The 10,526-nt window shown below is 36.5% G+C and overlaps 1 long non-coding RNA gene across 1 annotated transcript; it reads right to left on the reverse strand.

Annotated features, from left to right (window-relative positions):
• Positions 1 to 298: 298 nt before the first annotated feature.
• LOC308624094 lies at positions 299 to 4,672 on the reverse strand. Its single transcript, XR_014016923.1, has 3 exons — positions 4,657 to 4,672; positions 3,659 to 3,766; positions 299 to 378 (listed from the first exon to the last, which is right to left on the reverse strand). It is a non-coding gene; the product is annotated as an uncharacterized lncRNA (long non-coding RNA).
• Between the last annotated feature and the right edge of the window lie 5,854 nt (positions 4,673 to 10,526).

Here is a 10,526-nt window from a genome sequence, read left to right on the forward strand (position 1 = left end):
ATATACCTGCAGATGTGTTCAATGAAATATATTCAAGGTTATTCAGTGTATCAGTATTTGTAACAGTAAAACATTGGAAGCAATCCAAATGTCCATCAGGAATTTACTGGGGATTAGATAAATTATAATCACCCAAACAATGGGACACTAGGCAGTGACGCTGACAGAGAGCGAAACCATATACTGATATAGAAAAATCTCCGAGTAAATTATTAATTGGAAAAAAAGGAGTGTGCAGAGCAATGTGTACAGAATGCTAACTTTTGTCTAAAAACAGAAATAATACATATTCATATTTGCTTACCTATGTATTAAGAAACTGTGGAAGAATACATAGTAGACAGTGCTTTCCTGGGGTCAGGCAATGCGGGTTGACGACTGTGGGAGAGAAATGGGGATCAAAGGTAGGAGGAAAACATTTCACTGTACATATTTCTGTATTTTGTAATTGTTTTATTTTTGAATAATGTAAATGTATTGCCATATCAAAACTATTAAAATGAAAACAATGCAGCCTTATCTGTCTGCAAAACTAGGAATTAGGAAAAGTGGTAGAATTAATGAGAAAACCTGTTATATAAAATTTCATATGCAGAGGAATATACATTGAATCCCTCAGGGCATATCCTGGTCAGGAAGTGGTAAATGTCCTCCTAAACATTTTTTTCCCCATACTGCTGGTAATGGCACACTCTGCTCTGAGTTTTGGCCACACTCTGCTCTGATGTTTTAAGGAAATGAAAGAGTGGTCTCCTTTCTGAGCTATTTGCTTTCCCTCAAACAGGTTCAAAGCAGCTACATATTGGTAGTATCCTTTACTTTTAAGGAAAGCTAGAATCAATCCCTTTGGAAAGAAAGTCGAGTCAAATCATTCTAAGGCAATAGAGTGTGGAGATCCCAGACTCTGGGAGAGTCTGTTGGGCAGGAGTTTAGATTCTACCTTTAGAAACTTTCTTATTGTGCTATAAGATTAAGATCTCCTCATCAGAAAAAGAGAGATCATATTATTACCCCTCCTGAGTGCTTATAAGAGTTAAAATACATCTAACATGCCCAGGAGAGTGTGCTCCACTTAGAAAAGTCTCCACAAGTGTCAGTTATTCTTTTTGTTATTCAGCTCTTGTAATTGTCAATAATGTCTTATCCTTTGAGTTCTACCGTATATTTCTTCTTTACCCTCCACTGTGCCCTACAGGACTGTGTACAGACTGCTGTTTTTTAAGTTAGCTTGGAGAGCAGCCACCAAACTAGTTTTCTGACATTTTAGTTTTTATTCAAAGGACAACTAAAAGTAAGTCTGAAGGTGACAGATTGTCTCCGAATTAGTACAGTGCAGTGACTAAACATGAGCCTGAGAATCAGCTAACTAGAGATCATGTCCCAGCTCCACAAATTACTTACATCTTCTCTATCTCAGTTTCCTCACCCCAATCAGCGGAATGCCAGGCTCATAGGGGTGTTATGACAGTAAGCAGATGCTGCGTGCAAGGCAAATAAATAGCAGATGCTGATTAAATAGGTGCTTTTATGTTTCTCTTCTACTATGTCATCATGACCCACCTCAGAGACATCTAGCACACAGTAAATAAGGAGAGAAAAGTTGCAACCCAAAGACAGATTCCCAGAACTAATGCCTAATATTTACATTCAAGGGAAGGCTGAGGTTAATTTTTTGGAAAACTTCCATCTCATCCATCGCCAGATTCTATTCCAGGGCTTAAAGGTCAGAATTGGTATCATTTTCTAACTTAAGAGGTTCATTATACCGTCTCCAAACTCTATGAAACATCAATTGTGTTTTATGTTTTAGATCTTGGCTCTTAGAGGAATACTCTCTTTTTTTCTAAATAGTACAAGGTCACATGTTATAAAAGCCTTACAATTCACAGGAGAGAATCTTGTGAGGGATGCAGCTGTCCCAGATTTTACTGATGAAAGCTTTGCTTCTTTCCCTTGCCCCAATACCATTAAATGTTCATTTGGTAAATTTTATTTTACTATAATAATAGTAATTCAAATTAAGTTCAGAAGTGTAACCATCTTGCTTGCTATGGCTCTTGCTGTCTCCAGACCTTCTGGTAAAAGGCTTTTATACAATTTGCCAAAAAGGCAGATATTCTTAAGCTGCCTCCCTGCTGTTTGAGTTGAGTACATCAAAATAAACGTACAGTCCCTGATGACAACTTCTTTGAGAGCCATTAAGTGGAATGCTGCTGCCCTAGCCACATCTCTGGAGTCCTGGCTATCTAATATATGGACTTCTGGGGTATGAGATGCTACTTTTTTTTCAGTTTCAATCTGTTCCAAGTCCATGGGGAGACCACAGTGATGAAAATTATCGCTAATGAACATAAAATTAAATAATCTACTGTACCAATCCAAGCCTCAGATTATTAAATGTATCATAGTGGATAGATGATCTGTCATGATATAAACTGTTTTGATCAAAAATATGTCTGGGAATTTATAACAAATTTCATAACATGGTAAAAGATTTGTACCCCAATGATAGAGATGCCTAGTATATAGCTATGTATCATTAGAAATGTGTATATGCACATCTATCACTAGAAATACATATATATCTGGATTTCAATTTCACCAGTTTTGTAATAGGGATAATAACATCTCATAGTGTAGGTATTACATGCTGTCTTTATAAGTATAGGTATAAAAATTGAGTAATGTCAATGTCTAAGTATCAAATACAAATGTTACATGACTCCTTCCTCTCAGTATTTTCCTATTGATCTTAATTTCCAAGTGACAAATGTTCATTAGAGTTGCACCGTAAAATTCAATTTTTATTTACTAGCACAACTGCAGTTTTATGAAGGACAAAATTCACACTCCATCTTTCTCAAAGCTTTAAGAAACATTTTGAGGCTATTCATCACTTTTCTTTGAAGTCTACAAAAAAGAAATAGCCAGAGATGACACCATTTTGAGTAAGAATTACTCTCAACAAAGAGCAATTCTATCTATCTATCTATCTATCATCTGTCTATCTATCTATCTGCCTATCTATCTATCCTCTATCTCACTGAGATAGGTTCATTTAGCTGATGAGAGCGTGGGATCCCTAAGGCTAAGACCATGGATTAATACACAAGGGATTGGTTCTGTGACCATGAGCAGCTCTATTGATCGTGGGGATCAGGCTTGTACGTACATGTTCTGGTCACCAAAGGGCTGGGTGATGAGTCAGTGCACATGATCACTACTAGAAAAATGTGGAGCTCAGAATGTGAGCTCCACGTTTTGTGGATCTATAGTTTATACTTTGTTACTTATTTCTCAGTACCTCTACCTGGTACTATTCTGGGTGTTATATAGGTATGTAGACTACATCAAATTGACCCAGGTACACAGGTAACACCCTCACTCTCCTATGCTCTCCATATTCTACTGTTTGTTTTTCTTCATCCAGTGCTCATCTCCACATCAAGGCCTTCACTCCTGTTTTTCCTTCAGGTCCAAATATTCTCTTCCTTCCACTCCCTTTATCACCCTTCCTCTTTTCACCGGCCCAATTTCTAATCAACAATCAGCTCTCACTTTGAATGTCATTTCCCTTCATTTTTTTCTGATAGCACCTTCCCCACCCCCAGATTTTATAGACGCTTAAAACCTTATATATGTCCTCTGTAAAACTTACCATTATTATGGTAGAAGAAATTGAGAGATGGTTATAAACTGTGTCTTCTCCATAGAATGTTAGCTCCATGAGGGCAAAGACAATGTTTTCTTGTTCTTGTACATATTCCTAGCATATAATAGAGATTTAATTATTATTTTTGAGTAAATAACTAAAATTATGCTATTCTTATACTTGTAGGTTGCTGGAAAAATTGTATAATACTTCATACACAATAATTAAGCTTTCAATAGGTGAGCATATACTATAATATTTTGAATCCGTGAGAAAAGGAGTTTTGAAATATAAGGAAAACACATGGGTTGTAAAGTTAAGTGAGGAAAAAGCAGGATACAGCACTGTAAGAACAATATGACCTAACTGGTGTATGCATAGGAAAACCCAGGAAGAAAATTCACTGAAATGCTCAAAGCATTTTTTCTCAAATGTTCAAAGATGAGATTTTTAAAAATACAGTTCTGTAGTTTCCGTATAATTGGGAAAGTAAAGTTATTAGAGAAATAAATATTTTAATTATTTATTCATTACTGATTAAACACTGTTTTTCCAGACCCTGGGCAAAAGCAAGCATTTGCAATAAAAACAGAGCCCCTGCCTGCTTGAACTCTCATTCTGATGGGAAGAAAGATCAATAAATCAGTAAACAAACAAATAAATAAGAGAATGTCATATAGTAATAAGTACTTTGAAGAAATAACACAGGGCATCATGGCAGAAAATGACTGATGGTAGAATTTTAGATAAGGGGCTCATGATGAGCTGCTCATGACAGAAATAACAGCTAACAGTATTTAAACAACTGCTCTGGGCCAGGCAACCTGATGGACCTCTCAAATGTTTGACCTCATTTGCTTTTAACAATAATCCTAAGAGACAGGTGTTGTTCTTATTCCCACTTTAACAACACAGGAAGTGGACATTTAGAAAGATCACATAATCAAGATTTAACAGCAATTTTGCGGCATACCTCAATCACAGTATTATCATATTGTACTCACTCATTTAATTCCCTGTCTTCACTGTAATATTCTCTGCTTCATGACTGGAGCACGTATTTCAGAGGCTGAAACATAATTAAAAAATCTCATCACGGGCCTCCCTGGTGGCGCAGTGGTTGAGAGTCCGCCTGCCGATGCAGGGGATATGGGTTCGTGCCCCGGTCTGGGAGGATCCCATATGCCGTGGAGCGGCTGGGCCTGTGAGCCATGGCCGCTGGGCCTGCGCATCCGGAGCCTGTGCTCCGCAACGGGAGAGGCCACAACAGTGAGAGGCCCGCATACCGCAAAAAGAAAAAAAAAAAAAAATCTCATCACATGTTTGTTAAGTGAGCAAATATATGAATTAAAAAAAAATTTAAAGAACAAGAGGAAAATTCATCATTAGAGAAAGGAAGTATTATTCTGAAAATTTACAGAAAAGTATAATTCACAAAATGAGTGGAAAATTATTCTGTAACATGTTCTCTTATCTATTCATGTTCTCATAAAATAGAGGAAAAAGTGTCTATGAAACAAGAACAGAAATTCATAAAAAAATGTTAAGGTGAATCATGGATTAAATTAAAGAGAGCTAGTTGGTTTTATAGAAAAACCTACAAGGTAGTTTAAAATACCATAACATATTTAAAATCCAAATTGGAAGATTTAAAAACTTTAATGGGGTAACTTAACACACTCAAACTTTGTCAACCTAAGTATCTGAAAACTAAACAAGGAAATTGAGCATTTGGATTGTAATACAATTAATAAATTCAACATGATAGCCCATAAGAGCCATACAAAGAAAAAACTATAAAATTTATTAAAGATATCAGGAAAGGTTAATCAAATAATGCATCACATGTTCTTGTAAGAGTGACTGTTATAAAGATATCAATTCTGACATATTAAATTTACAGGTCTAAATATTGTTCCAAGTACCACTTAAATATATTTAATTCTGGGGTTTTGACAAAATAATTAAAAACCTTCCTGAAAAATAAAGTTTTGGGGCTTCCCTGGTGGCACAGTGGTTGAGAGTCCGCCTGCCGATGCAGGGGATGCGGGTTCGTGCCCCGGTCCGGGAAGATCCCACATGCCACAGAGCGGCTGGGCCCGTGAGCCATGGCCACTGAGCCGGCGCGTCTGGAGCCAGTGCTCCGCAGCGGGAGAGGCCACAACAGTGAGAGGCCTGCGTACCGCAAAAAAAAAAAAAAATAAAATAAAATAAAATAAAGTTTTGGATACATTAGAAAAAACATGAATAGAGAAGACATAAGAAGGGGATATTAGGTATTGGTATGTTTTGAAGCTGTTAAAATTTAACCAATAGAATGGAAAGACCATTAGAGGGGATAGAAAGCAGTATAGCATGGTAGTTAAGAGCACTGGTGTTGGTTTCTAAAAAATCTAGGTTTAGAGACATCTGTTTTCAGCCTTATCATGTAAAAAGCTTGGAAGTCATTACTCCCATTCTTAGAACAAGAAAATAACTGACTAATCAGAAAATCACTGACTTAGACTCATCACAGAATTGAGGTCACAGGGTAAACTGCCACCTTGAAATCTACAGAGACTACTGAATAAAGAGTATCACAGCTAAGGTACGTTTACCTGTGGCAGAAGATGCTAGAGCCATAAACTGGTAAAACACTTAAATTGTAATTTAAATGAATTGCTGGAGGCTGAGTGTGGATTAGCTTGAGAATGAGAAACTCCTGGGGACACAGTCTTAGGCCACCACAGTTTCACCTCCAGGAATCCCACCAAGTTCTCAAGAGTTGAAGATCCAAGAAAAATCCCCTTGTGTCTTGGGCAGGGATGGTGAAAAGTAACCATTTAGACACATACCGAGAGTGTTTTTTCATAAGAAACACCTACTCTCCAAGGGAAACAAGAGCCTCATCTACCTGCTAAAAGGTCAATTAGCTAACTCCAGCCCTGTCTAGGCTTGCTATATTACATAGGGAAGAAAAAAGGGCCAAGAATCTTCTCAAGGTCATGATTCAGGGACACAGGCCCAGAAAAAGACTGAGATATAAACATAAGATTATTTGATATTTTCCCTCCCTGACACCTTACCACCACGTCAATAGGGCTCCAGTAAAATAGCAGTAATTTACAACCGATAGAGTTGCAAGATAGAAGCCCTATTTAAGAAGGAATTCTTAGGGAAAACCAAAGACATCAGAGAACAACAACAACAAAAATACTAGAGGAAACTGAAGCCTCTGGCAACTACAGCTGCAGCAAACATTACACATAGCCCAGCTCCTAGGCAGATTAACATAAAACTTCACATCAAAGGCCAACTTACCTTTACATTTACCATTCTTATTACTTAATACATTATGTTAGGACTTCAACAAAAAAATTACAAAACATGCTAAAAGGCAAAGAAAAACCACAGTCTGGAGAAACAAAGCAAGGCTCAAATCCAAACCCAGATGTGACACAAATATGGAATTATCAGATAGAGAACTTAAAATAATTATTAGTAATGTGTTGAGTTCTAATGAAAAGGTAGATAATATGAAAGTTCAGATAGTGTAAGCAGAGAGATAAAATTCTAAAAATCAAAAGGAAATGCTAGGAATCAAAAACAGAGTAACAGGAATGAAGAACTCTTTTGATGGGCTCATCAAGAGACTGGATATGGCCAATGAAAGAATCGATAAGCTTGAAGATATATCAGTAGAAACTTCCCAAACTGAAATGTAAAGGGAAAAAGATGAAAAAAAAAAAAAAAAGACTAGGATATCTAAGTCTATGAGATGATTACAAATAGTATATCATACAGGTAATTGGGATAACAGAGTAGAAGACAGGATGTAACAGAGGAAACATTTGAATTAATAATGGCCAAAATTTTCCAAAATTAACAACAGACATAACACCACAGATCCAGGAAGTTCAGAAAACACCAAGCATGGTGAGCACTAAAAAATAAACTCCTAGGCATATCATTTAAACTGCAGAAAATCAAACACAAAGAGAAAATTTTGAAAGAAGCCAGAGGGGAGAAAATATCTTACCTTTACAGCAATGAGGATAAGAAGAAAAAACACAAATTACTGTTATCACAAATGAAAGTAGAGTCATCATTATTACATATCCTTGATGTGATGTCCTGAAGTGGCACTTTATGGGATCTATATGAGGAAAACTATAGAATTCTGATGAAAGAAGTCTAAGATGATGTAAATGAATGGAGTGTTATTCCAAGTTCATGGATAGGAAGACTAAATATTGTTAAGATAGCAAGTCCTCTCAGTGTAACCTATAGATTCAATAAAATCCCAATCAAAATCCCAGAAAGTATTTTGTGGATATCAACAAAACTATTCTGGAAAGACAAAAAAAAATTAATAGCCAACATAATACTGAAGAAGAAGAACAAAGTTGGAGAGCTGACATTATCTGACTTCCTTACTATAAAGCTACAGTGATCAAGAGTGTGGTGTTAGCAATAGATACATAGATCAATGGAACAGAATAGAGAACCAAAAATAGAACCACACAAATATAGTTAAATGATCTTTGATAAAGGAAAATAGACAATTCAATGGAAAAAGAATAGTCTTTTCAACAAATGGTGCTGGAACTATTGGACATCCATATGCAACAACAAAATAATCTAAACTCAGATCCTACACTTTTAACAAAAAAAACTCAAAATGGGCTATAGGCCTATATATAAAATGAAGAACTATAACACTTCTAGAATATAACACAGGAGAAAATCTAGTGACTTTGGATTCAGTGATGAACTTTTACATATAAGCCAAAAGCATAATCAGTTCAAGGGAAATTCTCTTCATGCCTTTGAATGCTTTTTCTTTACAATTTGCTGAGTTTTTAAATTTATGGATGCCAGTAGGCATACGTAGGATCATTCTTATCTGTCTTCCATTTCTATTAGCTTTTGTCTGTTGCTTTAATCTCTGTACTTTTTCATGAGCCTTCCCTTTGCTTACCTTAAACTTTTCCTCATTGTAATTATCAATTATGTGTGTTGTGGTTCTTGCTGTTTCTGATTTATTTGTTAGTTCTCTAATGATGTTATTTTCATCCTTAATTTGTTTGCTTAAGCCTATAATCTCTCTTCATTCTCGATATATTAAACTTGTGTTCTTGGGTAGCTTTTTTAATAGAATAAAAGATATATATATATATATATATATATATTTGCATAATGTTAATTCTCTGAGGTAATTTGCAATCTATCTTAGAATACCCGGTCTCTGGCACTTATTAGGTTCCATTAAATGTACAATGCCAGGGTTCACCCCATCTAATAAGGAGGCATGCCGCATTCCCACAGAGGGATAGTCTTAAGGTCTAGATATCTCCCCCAAGTGATATACGGTTTTGACATCCTTCTGAGTCAGGCCCTTTGGACCTTTCCCATTTCATTCATTTCTCCCTAGCAGCTACTGCCACTACTTCCTAGGAGGAGGAAGGAAGTCACAGATAAGGGTATCTTCTCGGAGTGGATCTCTCACACTTGTGGCTGTTGGAGAGAATGCTGAAGTTTGGGTTGACTCATCAGTCCAACATTTGTGGGCGAGGGTAGTAATTATTGGAGCCATGCTCATTTGCATTGTACTTTTGCCAAGTTCCTGAATTTCTTTCCTTGGTTTTTATTCCCTGACACTTATGACATTGGATCATCCTTTCATAATGGGTCAATATAAGGGATTTCTGCATTACTACACTCAGAACACCATCATTGCCCTGGATCCTGGTCTCCCATCTGGGGGCGCCTGACTCTTTGAAATACAAAGACAAAATAGAATGAGCCATGCAGTTATTTCAGGTGCAAACCATGAACTCTAATTATAAAGTATCTTTCTTCAACAAGTCTTTGAACCCAGCATGAAAAATTCTCCCTAACAAATCTATTCATTCACTCTAGTACATGAAGTGTGTATGGTGGGGGAAATCATTAAAAAATGATTTCTGGTGAAATTTAGAATGGCACTCTGAGGAATATGCTTTGTTGTGCTGATACTTATAAGCGCTTGGGGATAATGAATACACTCTGAGCAGTTCTTTACTCTAGGAAGTTGTCCTCACCTTATGCTCAGTTCACTACATAAACACATTAGCCAGATGCTTTCTCAGATATATTCTACTGCTGTTGTTTTGACATGACCACTGACAAAGTGCTTCTGGCTTCCAGCATTGGGTCAAATCTAACGTAGCCATACCTTTTCATGCAGCTGTATTTTCCCATAGTTGTAATGCAATAAAGTTTGAGAAGGCCACATAAATATAGTCCTGTCACAAAGCTAGAGGTCACGGGTTAATCTGCATGAAGATCTTGTGGGAGGTGCTGAGCCTAGAAGGTTAATCCTGTAGAAAATTTGGGAGCCCTGAAGGTTACGTTGGAGACTGCTGGTGTAACAGTTCACATTGTAGGCACTCAGTCTATACTTCATAATTGATTGATTTTCCTTCTGGAAGCTTACAAAGACCTATGGCAAAAACAAATAAGAGGATCATTTCCCTTAACTTCACCCTAGTGTGCTTTTCTGTTAAGTTTAGAGAAATGAAAACCAACCAATTTATTATTCTTGGAATGAAAAATTCATTTTGTTTTGATTTTATATATGTAACAAGCCAAATTTAAGAAGGTGTTTATAATCAGGTTATGAAACCTGAAATAGATTTACAAAGAGAATTATTTTGCCCTGACCATCACCATTCCCCTCCAAACCAGACTAACACGATGAAAAATTGCAAATAATTCGTTGAAGTTCTTTCTAGGTTTCAAAGATAAATGAAGCGTTTAGTATCATCTCTAGAAAGTGCTCTTAAAATTCAATCTTTGTCCTACTTTCTTCTTATGTAATGGATTTCCAGAGCTGTGGAAAGGACAGCTTTGT

The sequence above is a fragment of the Mesoplodon bidens genome, assembly GCF_964165515.1.
Source record: "Mesoplodon bidens genome assembly, chromosome: 10".
NCBI lineage: Eukaryota > Metazoa > Chordata > Mammalia > Artiodactyla > Ziphiidae > Mesoplodon > Mesoplodon bidens.